This window comes from Epinephelus fuscoguttatus, linkage group LG11 (genome assembly GCF_011397635.1).
Source record: "Epinephelus fuscoguttatus linkage group LG11, E.fuscoguttatus.final_Chr_v1".
NCBI lineage: Eukaryota > Metazoa > Chordata > Actinopteri > Perciformes > Serranidae > Epinephelus > Epinephelus fuscoguttatus.
The window spans coordinates 35,052,323-35,065,755 of NC_064762.1; the positions used below are offsets into that span (position 1 = coordinate 35,052,323).

General features: G+C 41.6%; 1 long non-coding RNA gene across 1 annotated transcript in view; it reads right to left on the bottom strand.

Annotated features, from left to right (window-relative positions):
- Positions 1-933: 933 nt before the first annotated feature.
- LOC125896990 (uncharacterized) overlaps positions 934-13,433 on the bottom strand; it is a 114,634-nt gene continuing 102,134 nt past the window's right edge. Inside the window, exon 3 of the long non-coding RNA XR_007450368.1 lies at positions 934-1,169. This is a non-coding gene — a long non-coding RNA (uncharacterized LOC125896990). The remainder of the gene's footprint in view (positions 1,170-13,433) is intronic.

Here is a 13,433-nt window from a genome sequence, read left to right on the forward strand (position 1 = left end):
TTTCACTAAATCTTGGGCAAATCTATGAATCTATTTGAAAGTTATGTGCCTTTTTATTATAGGCCACTCCCACTGCCTCTATTCAGCCAACTGGTATGAACACAAACACACGCCTTCACATACACACACTTGACCTCCATGCCAGATTTCAGTATCCTAGGGCAGAAACTGTGCCCGCCAAAGGGTGGGGAAAGTTTTGTGGACCGACCGACAGAGCGAGCTACAGGCCTGCTGGTCGCAGCTAAAAATGACTGTGACCTTTCCTTTGTTTCACAGTTCCACCGGCAGTACCAACAACATCATTCCTCTTTCACTTCGCCATGTTTACAGTCATAAAGCGCTCTATGCTCCTGTTGGTCAATGTCACAGAACACGTTGTGAAATATGTCATGCTTTTCGTCCCAGATGCAGCACTGGTTGTAATGCTGCGTCTGGGACAAGTATTGGTAAATTCTAATGCCCGATGCCCTACATATGTGTGGCGGCTATAATCAGAGGGCAGTGGACAATTTCCAGTATATAAATGCAAACTTTCACTGCACAAGGCAGAATGTCTTTTCTAACAGTAATGTAGTAATGGTTGGGTGGTAGATAGAATCTGGCACATCTAAATACGATAGACCAGAGTTTGTGTCCTGTCACTGACTGAGAGCAGATTTTGTGAAGCTGCCTTTACAGTTAATACAAAGATGGGAATGGATATGACACTGTCTGCAAAATCTAGTGGTCAAATTTGCACAAATAACTCCAGGCAAAAATTCAGTCGAAGTTCAGTCTATAGAAACTTTAACAAGGTGTCCGCCTCTCCCACTTTAAGCCAAACTGCATAAACAGTTTATTGCTGGTGTGTATATAAATGTAGCCATGTTAAAAATATAATGTGTAAGTGTAACCACCTTGTTTCATGGCATTCAGGATCATTCCGGTGGCCAGTGAACCTTGCTGCGTTGCCTGGCCTCTGACAGGGCCGCTCAGGGGAACCCAAAGCAGGACATCCTGCCATTCAGAGCTGCTGTCACAGTTGGGAAGGTGGTACAGCTGCAAAGAGCTTCCTGAGCCCCGGGGTCACATCTGAGAACAGGAAGAAGAGCATTTCTGACCCAGACCAGAAATGCGCCAGCCAGAAATGTGACCCCGACCAGCTCTGTCTTTGTGTGACATGTGTTTGTCTGTAAGAGAGAAAGAGAGCAAAGATAAGTGGGGTGGTTCCATAAAAATCATGAAAATGGAATGTGGACAGCAACAGGTCATCTTGCCCTCACTTGAAACTGTCTGACAGAAAGCAGATTTTCTAAAACCTTCTAGGAAGCCTGAGGGTAGCTGCTGACCTGCAGCTATACAGAAAAATAAAGCTAATGGAGAAGTCAATAAGCAATTCATTAAGGGGCCTCCTGAGCCCAGCACATATTTGTTTACAGAAGTCATTGCCTTGGTTCCATTTTCTGAATGTATGTCCAATACAAGTTCATGAGCAAACCCACATTTATTAAAGATCTCTAACAAAACAATTACTTTGATGTCTATTGTAAACTTAGTAGATATTTCTTGGAAAAAAACAGAGATGTAACTGACATTTCTGACAGCAGAGACAGATGTTTGGTTGGTGTGAAATAAGATCTGGGCATTAAGCATGAGCAGCATTAACCACCACCACCACGGCTGAAACTGTTAAAAAAGCCCCACCTACACAAACTCAAGACTTCATCCGCAGAAAGTTCAAGGAACTCATAAATCCCAGTGATGGCTGTGCTGTTTGTTGGACTGATTACATAGTAAATGTGGTGCCAATCATGCATGACTAATATGACACTGCAAACAGAATTCGAGAAAAATGTAAAAGAGGGACAGGCTGTTATCAATTCCTAGAACTGAGCACCGAAAAGTCATTTTCATAACAGTTTCTACAACCTTAGCATAAGAGTCTGATTTCATTCAGATTCAAAAAGAAGAACTAAAAGGGACCTGAGGCCACTTAAAGGAACAGACCATGAATGACCATTTGTGTATCAATGACGCAGCATGTGTTACACTGAATTTGTGTGGAAAACTTTGTTTTTTCTCACATGTATCCATGGTGAACAAACAAGAAACTGAGAAAATTCTTGAAGAATTAAAGTCATGGAGGTTCAGGTTTAATAGTTAAACAATATCACACGCGAGGGAGTGATGTACTGTATACCGTCACGGCTGTGATCCGGTCATAGGCACGAGGCTGTGATGATATACTGTATAACGTCATGACCTTGAGTGTGATATTGCTTTTATACAACAGTTCAACAACAGCTTAAACAGCAATGCTGAGTAAGGAAATGTTAATAAAAGGTGATGAAATAAATGATTTAAGTATCTTATGTAGCTCCGCGAAAAAAATAAAAAACAGTTCCCCCAGTCTGTCGCCAGGCAACGCAGCACACGCCAGGAACTCACAAGCTACTTTGTATTTACATTGATCTGCAACTGTGTAACTTCGTCCAGTTGGGCTGATGAAACGTTGGCAAACCTGGATGTTGGCATGGCCGGATTCAAACACACCTGGAGGTCTGCACTGAAGAGTCCTGGCTTTCCTTTTCCTCATCCTCTCCTGACGACCACTCATAATTTAATTCAAATGTAATTTTGGGGAAAATATCCATCTTCTTGGTGTAACGCTATAGTGTTCGTTTGCATCAATGTAGCGAGTGTGACAGTTGGTTAATTAACGGTTGTATTTATAACACCTGTGAGCGAAGTGATTTTACTGTTACAAGTCCCAGTGATGTTATACTCTATATCAGCACTCATGGAATGCCTCTCGTCCAATCAAATTACTCAGAACTAACTGCTGTATAACAGCAAATATACTGTAGGTCAAAACATCCGTTTACAAACCCTCACATAACTCGTGCAGTATAATGCAAGTCTCATTTATCCAGTCCTATGTTCAGCACTTTCCAAACACATGCATTTTCCCTAAAACCAGCTAAGGCTGATGGGAATGTGATTAGTCTTGCAGTTTTTGGCCATGAAGTTAAGCACTGGACGTGTTTTGTGCCTGGGTGACAGGACCAGGAGAAAGGTCAGAACATGATCACAATTCATCCTGAGGGGACATGAATGTCTGTACCAAAGTTCCTAACAGTCTCTGTCGATGAAAAGTAAGATCATCAAAGTCACTGGGATTCATAGTGCTCCAAGTCATGCTACTGATAAAGCAAAAAGGCATGGATTCATTAGACCAAAACATGTCCACAATTAGAACACATTTTTATCATAGTTATGGGTAGTTTCCAGCTCTATGTGAGGCTGCATATTATTTTGATTTGTGTTTCAGTTGGTTGTGTTTATGAACAGCAAACATGTGGAATCACAGACACATCAATCTATTGTTGACAGCAGAGCCCACATGTCATCTCTGAGACTTTGTTTAAACTTTGTAGAGTCAATTCAATGCTCATATCAGGTTGGTAAATAATTTGCCTCCAGGAAAAAATGACAAAACTTGAAGAGAAAGTGAGCTTTTCCTACTTAACCTTCCAACTAAGTGCTCAAGTACAAGAGACATAAGTATGACTAGCTTGTTGGTAGGATCTATACTTTATTCAACCAATCCAGCTGTTTCATCAGTGGGTATATGCAGATATACAGGAGATACCCCCCTCTTTTTCTTACAATACAGCCACCTTTCAGCCAAAAAGCCATTGGAATGTATCGGAGAATATACGCACTTCCTTCTTGGTAACCTCAATCAATCCAGTGCAGTTATTTAATTAAAGGACAAAATTAAAAAAACAGCCTCTAAGAGGTAGCTGTACCCCCAACATAGACATTTCAAATCAAAAGTACAACAATAAAATGATGACAGTAAAAAAGACCATAAAAGCTGTCAATGAATACAGTCACAAAGACAAAATTCTCTTATTAAATAACATAAAACACTTGGAGGCTAAAATCCTTGGAGGCGTCTGAAATTATAAATTGAAACATGATGTCTGAAAGGCACTAAAGCCATTGTTACTTTACACCAAATATGGAATCAAATAAAGTCAGTTCAAAGCAATGACTGCTTGACATCAACTGGGTTACCACATTAGAAATGAGAACCTTGTGGGTTGCCAGTGACGACCATTAAAACAGCATGAACAAAGACAATGCACAAGTAGTTAGTGTAGCTCACTGCCACAGCTGCTGTATACTAACTACAGGTATCTCAGTTCCGCTGTGAGTGATGGTTGCACTTCCTTTCATAAAGTGGAGAAAGAGACGTGAGATCAGGACAGCCTCCGATTTTGGAGCTGCACTCCATCAGGTTGTCATGGCAATGATGAGGCCCAGAAGTGATTTGCCCTCATGAGACCAGGCCTCACACTGTTTGATGAGATGAGCCACAGAGACGCTGCCCTCTACTTCTGAGAGAGAGACTAAGTGGGTTTAAAAGGACACGCTCACACACTTGGAAATGTGTACACACACAGCCATACTACACTATGCACACATACACACAGGGATAATGGGGTGTAAGATGTGCTTGTATTGTGCTTAAAGCAACAAATTATAGGCCTTATAAAGCAAAGACATAAAAGGACTCATTTTCAGTACAACACTTCTTTCTGGAGCCTGTTTATGATAGAAGTCAATAAAGTGGCACAAAAGACAGTCAACACAGTCCACTAAAACCACTAATCAGTGTTGTGGGCAGCAGTCAACTTCTTGAGGGGCTGTCATCATCAGATTGACAGTTCAGAACATAAAATACCAGGGACTGCCCACTGTTCCAACAGCCCATAATGTTGAAGCCCCAGTAGAATGTACCATTGAAGCTGGCATGCTGATGGTAAGCAGATATAACATTTGCCAAGTTTAGTTCAGTGTGTTAGCATGCTAACATTTGCTAAACAGTAACCACCCTGAGAGGGACATGAATGTGTTCACCAAATTTAATGTCAGTCCATCCCATAGTTAGTATGGGATGTTAGTACATTTTACTCATCATCACGTGTCAACCTCACAGTGGTTCTAGAGTTCTGTACAAGTCAGGGAATCACCAGTATCAAGACAGAAAGATTCATCCTCTGAGGAACATGAATGTCTGTACTAAATTTTATGACAATTCAATCTGGTGTTGGACCGATGAACTGAATGACCATCCGATCGTCGGACATTGACATCACTACAGCCATGCCACTAGCATGGCCAAATAAACAAACTCCACTGATGTTAAGCAGTAAGCACTTTGGCTTTGGCTTGCGAGCAAGATGTAGAAAAAGATGATTCCACACTCCAAAAATGATTATATATAGGGCCAAAGCCTCTTACAGTTTGTTCAACTTGTATTTTTGCAGCATTTTAATTTTATTTATTTCACAGTAATTAGTAGCTAGTTCCTAAAATGGACAGGCAGAGGGTACTTGTTGTAGCTCTGGTTGCAGATGAGACGCTGTCAACAAAAAGTTTGTTGGGCACACAGAAACAGAGATCTGTGTGGGTACATGAGACACTAAAAAAGAGGGTGGATCGCAGGGAGTACCACCAGTTGGTTCAGGAGCTTCGCCTTGATGATGGCCGTTTCCAGGCATATTTTAGGATGACTTAGGGGCAGTTTGACAGCCTGCTGTCTATCGTCAGGCTCAGCATAACAAAAATAAATACTAACTACAGGAAGTCCATTGGTCCTGCCGAGCAACTGAGCACTACTAGTTTCTCTTCCATTGTTTATCAACTGTAAACTTGTTGTTGTGACCATCACAGAGTGCCTGCCTCTCCAATCATCCAACTGGTCGTTCAGCAATGCAAAAACAGTGAGCAAAAACTATATTCTCATTAAATACAATTACAAAAAGCCGCCTCCAGCCGCTGAAAGGTTTTCTTTGTGATCGAAGCTTAGAGTGGATAAAAGTTCTAATGGCAGTTCTGTGTGGACAACACACTGAAATTCATTAGAATAGCAGAAACAGGCAGTCTGCAATGACAAAGCACAATCAGTGCCTGTAATTATAACAAAAATGTTCAGTATGTGTGTTCTGTGGCTGTATGCATCCAAATGTTTGTATGAAAGACGTGGCTATAGCCACTATAACATCACCCTTTGGTTCAAGGACTGAAGCCTCAAGTCTTTTTTTGAGCCATAAGTAACCATACTTACGATACATACGATGGGTGAATCTGATTGAGACATACTGCTGTGATAAGGACTTTTCAATCACAAGGTAGCCACGCCCTAGAGCATTCCCTGCTTCATCATCTATTTTGTGAGAAGTAGGGTCATTTCCTCGTAGATTTGTATAGAATCGGACTTCTTGCAATTATTGGAGTCACCCCCTCCTGGCCATTAGAGAGAATGCAGATTTAAGGCACTTCTTCATAGGCTTCCCTTTCTAGACCCGGAGATAACCCCTTGATCCAAACTAATGCGGTCTCTTTCCATCCAAGTAAATGGGTCAGGTGTTTTTCAAGTTAGCTGTTGGTTTATTTCTACAGCTGTAGTTTTTAACACAAATTTTAGGTTAACATGATTTGGTTATATTTCACTCCCTTGTTTTATTTTCAAATCTGTTATACTGTAGTTTTTATGTGTGTCATGTATGTCCGTCATTTGAACAAAGCAATAAAGACATTGGAAGGTAAGTGAACTGTTTGAGTTAAAAAGTCCCCTTACGTCTGCCATGACTGTGTAATTCCGTAATTTGCATTCTCATCTGCAACAAATTAGCACACATTTCACAGGAGACAGTTAAAATGCCTTCCAATATCCAACATTAAAATCCTCAAAGATTTGGTCATGACTTTCCTTCAACAACAACACACTTAACTGCCTTTGGAAGATTTATATTTTGGACGAAGGGGGGTTACGACAAGTGAAGGGAACGCACCCAGTTTGACGATCTATCCCATGGCAACAGTTTAACACATCAAACTTCCCATTGCTGTGCTTTTGTTGGCCAGTTTGGCAGGGAAGACTGAAGCGGTGTGACGCACACTCAGACCTGGGGTGCGTTGGGCTGTCCGCCGCAGGTTGAATTTGATGTCCCGGGGCGGTGGCATATAGCTGAGGGGCTGTTATTATTCCAGCTTCCTGTTTGGCACTGCTCCGAGAGAGCTGTGAATACCTGCTGGCTGCGATGTCACATCTGGGCCTGATAACAACCACAACAATACTGCAGCTCAGCCTGGATCTACTGGATCTACTGTACAGCTAAGTCTATTCAGGCCTGATGTCTTCCTGTCATGTCACCATGGTGGAATGACACTTAAATATCAGCTGTCGTCTGGGGTTGGAGGCTCTGTGTTAATTTGCACGCATGCTTGTCTTGCATTGCAAACATTCCAGCTGTTTACTTTAACCCTCCTGCAGCTCAGCTTCCCTTAAACTTCTCTCCTGCTTCGTGGGGGAGTTCAAAGCCGACCTGATTTTATTTTGTCTGCACCTGCAGACTGAAAGACACGATTCATCTCTATATCTGGCACTGCCTAGATATCTGTGTCTGTGTGTGCAGTCATTGTATTTCCATGTGTGCCATCATCCCCGATGGGTACCGACCACATAAATCTGGCCTCATCCTTACTGAAAGTTACAGAAAATCAAACAAAGCCTGGAGTCTCTGCCTCCAAACCATCGTTCTGTCACTTGCCAGGAATCCAGATGGTACAAGTCTATACATCACAGCATAATGCTCTTTCATTGTACACAGCCTTGTTTGACATGATGTGTGGCTCTTTTGTGAAGAGCCGTCACAAAAGTACATTCACTGAGTGCAAAACCTCTGACTCTCCCACAGACACCGCTGCCTGTGTCCCATCTTAAAACCGCGGGGCATAACAGTGTCATTGTCCTTTGGCTGTGGTTATAGAGGCACACTGGCTGTTAAAAAGGCATTTCATTAACTTTGCACCCTCCATTTGGTATTACAAATAGTTCTGTAATGACATGTCCAACCCAGGGGCAGCGTGTGTGCACAAAGAACAAAAGGCTCATAACTGATAAGAAGGAAGCAACTGTGGAAAAGGCCTCTTCTTAGAATTCCCATGCTGCATACGATGACACGCTCTGCTACTTCAGGCATTTCCTTTCATGATTTTAAAAATGACAAGAATGCGATTGTTCATTCATTGCGAGCAAAAGGAAATCACAGCTTATGAGAAGTCAAATTCAGCTATTTTCTGACAGTTATCTGGGCGGCAGTGACAGCAGACTAAGCAAGGTATAGCCCAGATGATCTTTTTCACAGCCAAGTCCACCCAGGCCAGATGGGATATCTTATTCCCATGGTGTTTTCTGGGTCCTACCATTTGGGTGTACTTTGAGATGTCCAAGAGATAGCCCTAAAGGCTCCACTTTTTTTTTTACACAGCGCTAGTGTTGTGGAATACTACTGCATATGCTAAACCAAAATCAGTCTGGAGCTAATTAAGATCTGAATTTGAGGATATTATGTGATGTATTTCATGGTCATGACTGTTTGGTCTGTTTTTTATGGGTATGTGCTGTTTGTGTAATTGTGTCTAATTTGTGGGTGAACTTCTTGAGCGGAGTTGTCTGAGGATGCAAAAAGAATTTCAGTGTAATGAAGTTGTATCTTATTATATTGTATCAAGTCGTTCATGTCGTATCGTATTGTATCGCATCACATCACATCGCATCGTATCTTACCATATCGTACCGTGTCATGCTGTGATGTACCGTATTGTATGTGCTACTAGCATAGATACCACAACTCTGACTAACTGTTTGCAATCGATTTGCATTGTGGGTAATGTGGGCACCAGCTTTTACCGAGAAAGAAAAATGCACAGATTAAAAAAAGGTCAATATTTCCGGCTTTGTTGCATTGATTTTGAACCCACAATGTTATAAGAGTGCACTGTTAAACATGTCAGAAGGCGAAAGCTATTCCAAAGAGCTACTCTCAAAGGCGGGGTGAAAAGTTTGCTGTTAGACAGAGTGCCAGAGAAGTGAGACACGTGTTTCAGTGGAAGACCTTTGATGCCTTTATCAAATGCTCAAATAGAGGTTGTCCAATCTACCGATTTGGCCAATTAATCGGCGCAGATGGGGTATTTTACTGCCGAAACTTGGCTCTGATAGTGGCCGATGACTGCGCAGTCTCCACAGGACAATGTGTGGCGTACATTACCGATAGGAGCTGAAGAGGGGAGGGCTGTGTTAAATGATTAGTGGGTACAACTCCAGAGCAAGCAGGTCCCTTCTTCTGTGTGACCGTGTCTAAGTATTCATCATTTAAACATGTATTTACATGAAACTTTTGGCTGGACCACAACTGTGAGGCCAGCACTATCAATGTAAAAGTCTGTGACTGAGTGTATGCAGCGACTTCCTGTTTCCGATTAAAAGCCCACTTACCTTTCATACATGGTCCAACCATATACAAGGTTTTGATATCGTCCCATTAATCCGTTATCTGCTTTTTCCTGCTCCAAACTGTTATTACTATATCAGCCTTTAAAAATCCACCATTGGTCGACCTCTATGCTCAGACCACCTTTTGATATGAAAGAGCAGCATTGTTCCACCAGCTTCATGGTAGGCAGGCCTAAATCCAGGGGGTTCAGTCAGGCTAAGCCCTAGGAAGTTACAATGAACCTCCATGGTGTGGGCCCACCACTTGCAAAGCAGGAATAGTGGTCAGGTGTTTTGCCAATTACCAAAGGTAAAGGAGCAGGCCATTGCATTCTGAACCCTGGCTCTGAAACCTGAACTCAAAAACAAGTTCCAGGAACGTCAAGTCGAATTTGAGAAGACACTTTCATGACTAGAGTCGCAAGGATTTATCTTCAGGAGGACGAGTCTACTTGGGGAGAAAAAAATGATTACACTGGTGGTGGCCAGAAATTCTCTATTTCGTGGAGAGGATTCATGACCCGATTACTTTAGCAGTAATGGAGTTTCCATTGCACAGTTGAGATGGCTCTGGATATTTTTGTTGTCAGGCTCCAGCCCCCAACACAGAGAGCAAATCTTTCCAAACATTGTCAGGACTGTGAAATGAAGTTAAAGTAAGAACAAAGGGAAAACATGCAACCTACCTAATGACAGAACTATGCTTATTTTTGATAATTTAGACTGGGATGCTTTGTGGTTGAAAGCTGGATGTTGACTTGAAGTAACTGTTCAACTTTTATGCATGGGAACTATGCACTCAGATACTCAAGTTGCCCCCCAGGCCAGAACTTTATCATGGGAATAGAAAGAGTAAACATATAAAACATATACGTAACACTCATAAGTCTTGTTTTTGGAGCCCTTCCCAACTGCCATTGAGAAGACAGACTGTATTTAGAGTTACAGAACATTACGCAACTTTTTACCTGGGGGCAGGAAGCGTTAGAAAGCTGTACTTTCTCCCTTCACTTGGTTACGTTTCCATCATGTAACTTTTCTGTTCTTTTGTTCATGCTTTCTGTATCATACTAACACCTGCTGGCTATAATTCCACTCACTGTCAACTACAACAGCTAATGGTACATGATCTAGCCTGACAGTTATGCTGCGTTAACACTAGGAGTGACACACCAAGAGCGTTGCTGTCGAAGTGTTGTTCAAGAGCTCACTACCATAAGGCTTGTACATGTCAGCTAATGGCCACAAAAACCTTGACTGAATGGTTGCATGAAGCCAAAAAATAATGCACAATGCACATATGCACAATAGCCCGAATCTTCTGCTCTGCTTCCGCACCATTGGGCCCATAGAGCAGGCGGATTACAGAGACTTTTGCTGGCCAACTGGCTAGCTTCCAGTTTAGCGCTCTGTTAACTTTAATAGGGCTAAAATGTATCTGCAGAGGGTTTCTTTCACAATGTAAGTCTATGGGATTAACTATTTTTTGGGCTGTGTGATTCCATGTTTTGGCTACTATCTACTATGCTTTAGAGTCCTGAAGGCTTGTCCAGGAGGCTTGTGTCTGCCACAGTAGGCTAGCTCATCAGGCTAGCGGGCTAGCTGACAAGAAGACATAAAGCTGCACTGAATTTATTGTTTGACCTTGATGTTTTGAAGTCATGCCACATAACATCAGCTGCTCATGTGTAACACTCCTGTGACGCCCTGGGCCAGGACCTTATCATGTGACAAGAAAGAGGGAGACATAAAACATATAATAATATATAAATATATATATAATATATTTGTGTTAGCTTGATGGCTAGCTCGCAAAACAGCAGTTAGTGAGTTAGTTAGGTCGACCTCAAACTGAGCAACAGTTTTACAGTTTGTTCAAGATGTATTTATGGCATTACATTCTTTTATGTTGTTTAATTGTATTCTTAGAGTGCCTTTCAACAATTGGCTGTGGACAACCACTTACAATTGGCCTTCTTGGCTAACTCTACTACTTTTGAAGTTCTTTGTTAGGTTAATCAATGAGCAATTTCCGTGTCAAATAAACAGAAAAAATAAATATGTGTACCATCCACTCCTGTCCCATTACTGTCAGGAAACAATGCCTTCATTGTGGAGCAGTTTTTATTCTGGCAGGGTGAGATTATATAACACTGAGTGGTGCAATACAGCGAATATGATAGCTCCTTCCATTTTGGACTCTCCGGCAGTTCTTTCCCTCAAAGTTCATCACTGTCAACACAGTTCGTGATAGATCAACAGTGCAAAATTTGTACCAGTATTGACCAAAGTAGAACTACATGAAAACTATGATTTATGTTGCCACCATGAGCCAATCTGCTGTTCGTAGAGATTCCAAATGAAATTATTTTAGTCCCACATTTTACAAGTACAGTATGAGCTAGTAAGTAACTTTAAAATCTTACTTCTGTCAGAAAGAATCAGAGAGAGAATTACTATAGAGATGGAATCTGAGGTGGAGAGAGAGAAAGGATCTCAGGGCTGAGTGAAACTATGTGGCCAGTGATGATTTATTCTCTGCTCTGGGGCTTTCTCATGTGGGTGTAACCACAAATGTTTATAGTGACCACATATGAAATAATGTCAAACCCTGCTTTGCTTATGGATGCAATTAAGTCAACTCCCCGGAGCGCATTTCAACTCATAAAAGTGTATCTGATGTGATTAAGAACTCAAACATGTAAATATTGGTGAAATAACTTTTTGGCATTAAATACTGGATCGTGTGTGTTTTTTGGCATCTTAATATGATCATAAAAAGAAAGCATTTTGATTCAATTACTAAAACAACAATGCAGAAAACAGCTTTCTGTCATGATTTACGTAAACTATGAAAAACAATTTTTGATGTCTCCCTGATGTGTTTTATTCCGTGATAAAAATGTTTTACAGTTTAACAGAATGGTGGTAGGTATCACCTCCTCTGCAGCACCAAAGATCTCCCATTACTTGTGCAAATGGATGTATTGTGACAGAATGTGTAAAATTGAAATACGACACATGTGCACTGGTATTTAATTCCTGTAAGGCAGGAGGCTGAAAAACAACACAACACTATACTGCTGTCAAGACAGTTTTTATGATCAATATTTATTACAAAGTCATAACACTTCACATTTTCATATTTTAGATATATTTTCTTTTTACCACACCCTGACTGATAAATCAAACATGATACTGATTTAACCCTACAACTACATTGTAAAAGCTCTTACATTACTGGATTTTCTGTTAGTGATGACTGTAGAGTCTGTAAGACAGGGAACTATGTATTTTATATATTTGGCAGTAGCAACAAGAATTTGTCTCAAATAAAGACAATAAGAAACTGACAGGATCAGCAGTGATAGCCACCATCCATGGACACAACCAACTTAAAGGGACATTTATCCCTAGAACATAAGGCCACTAAAGGTGCTCACAGACTCATGCGTACTATAAGCGGAGCGGACTCCGCGAGGAATGGCCGCAGTCATTCGGGCTTCCATAGTCAAGCGCACTTCTGCATTGAAAAATCCCCGCGATGGGAAGAATACATGCCGAGCAGTCTTTTGTGTGACTCTGGTGCGTGGAGTGGAGTCCGTGTGGTCGTAAAATCTGAGCTTTGTGCGTACAGGGCTTGCGGACGTCCGCTTTTAGTTCAGGCGGACCTACGCGGAGTCCGCTCCGTGTACGTTCCGCCCGAGTATGTTTGGGCCTTAAGGATGCCACCCTTGTCTGGGTCCAGTCCAACGGATGACGAGGGATGGCAGGTTAACAAGGTGGATGCATTTTGGTCATTTTGCTAACAAGGGGGATGGTGTCACCCCTCATCCCCCTCAAATTGCCTATTGCTTGGTGGTATCTATCAGTGAAGATAAGTTCTAATTTCAAAAGGTTTAAGACTAAGGTCTGTGAGTCTGCTGTATCCACTTCAACAGAATGGATGGCGCAATGGTTGATGACTGAGAGGTCTAGAAAGTTCACAAACAACAAAGATAAAAGTAGATTACCTCTTTACTGTTGTATGCCTCTGCCAGCCAATCACATTACAGTTTACATCCATGTCTGTCCACACTCATAAAATATCTGCAGTGAAGAC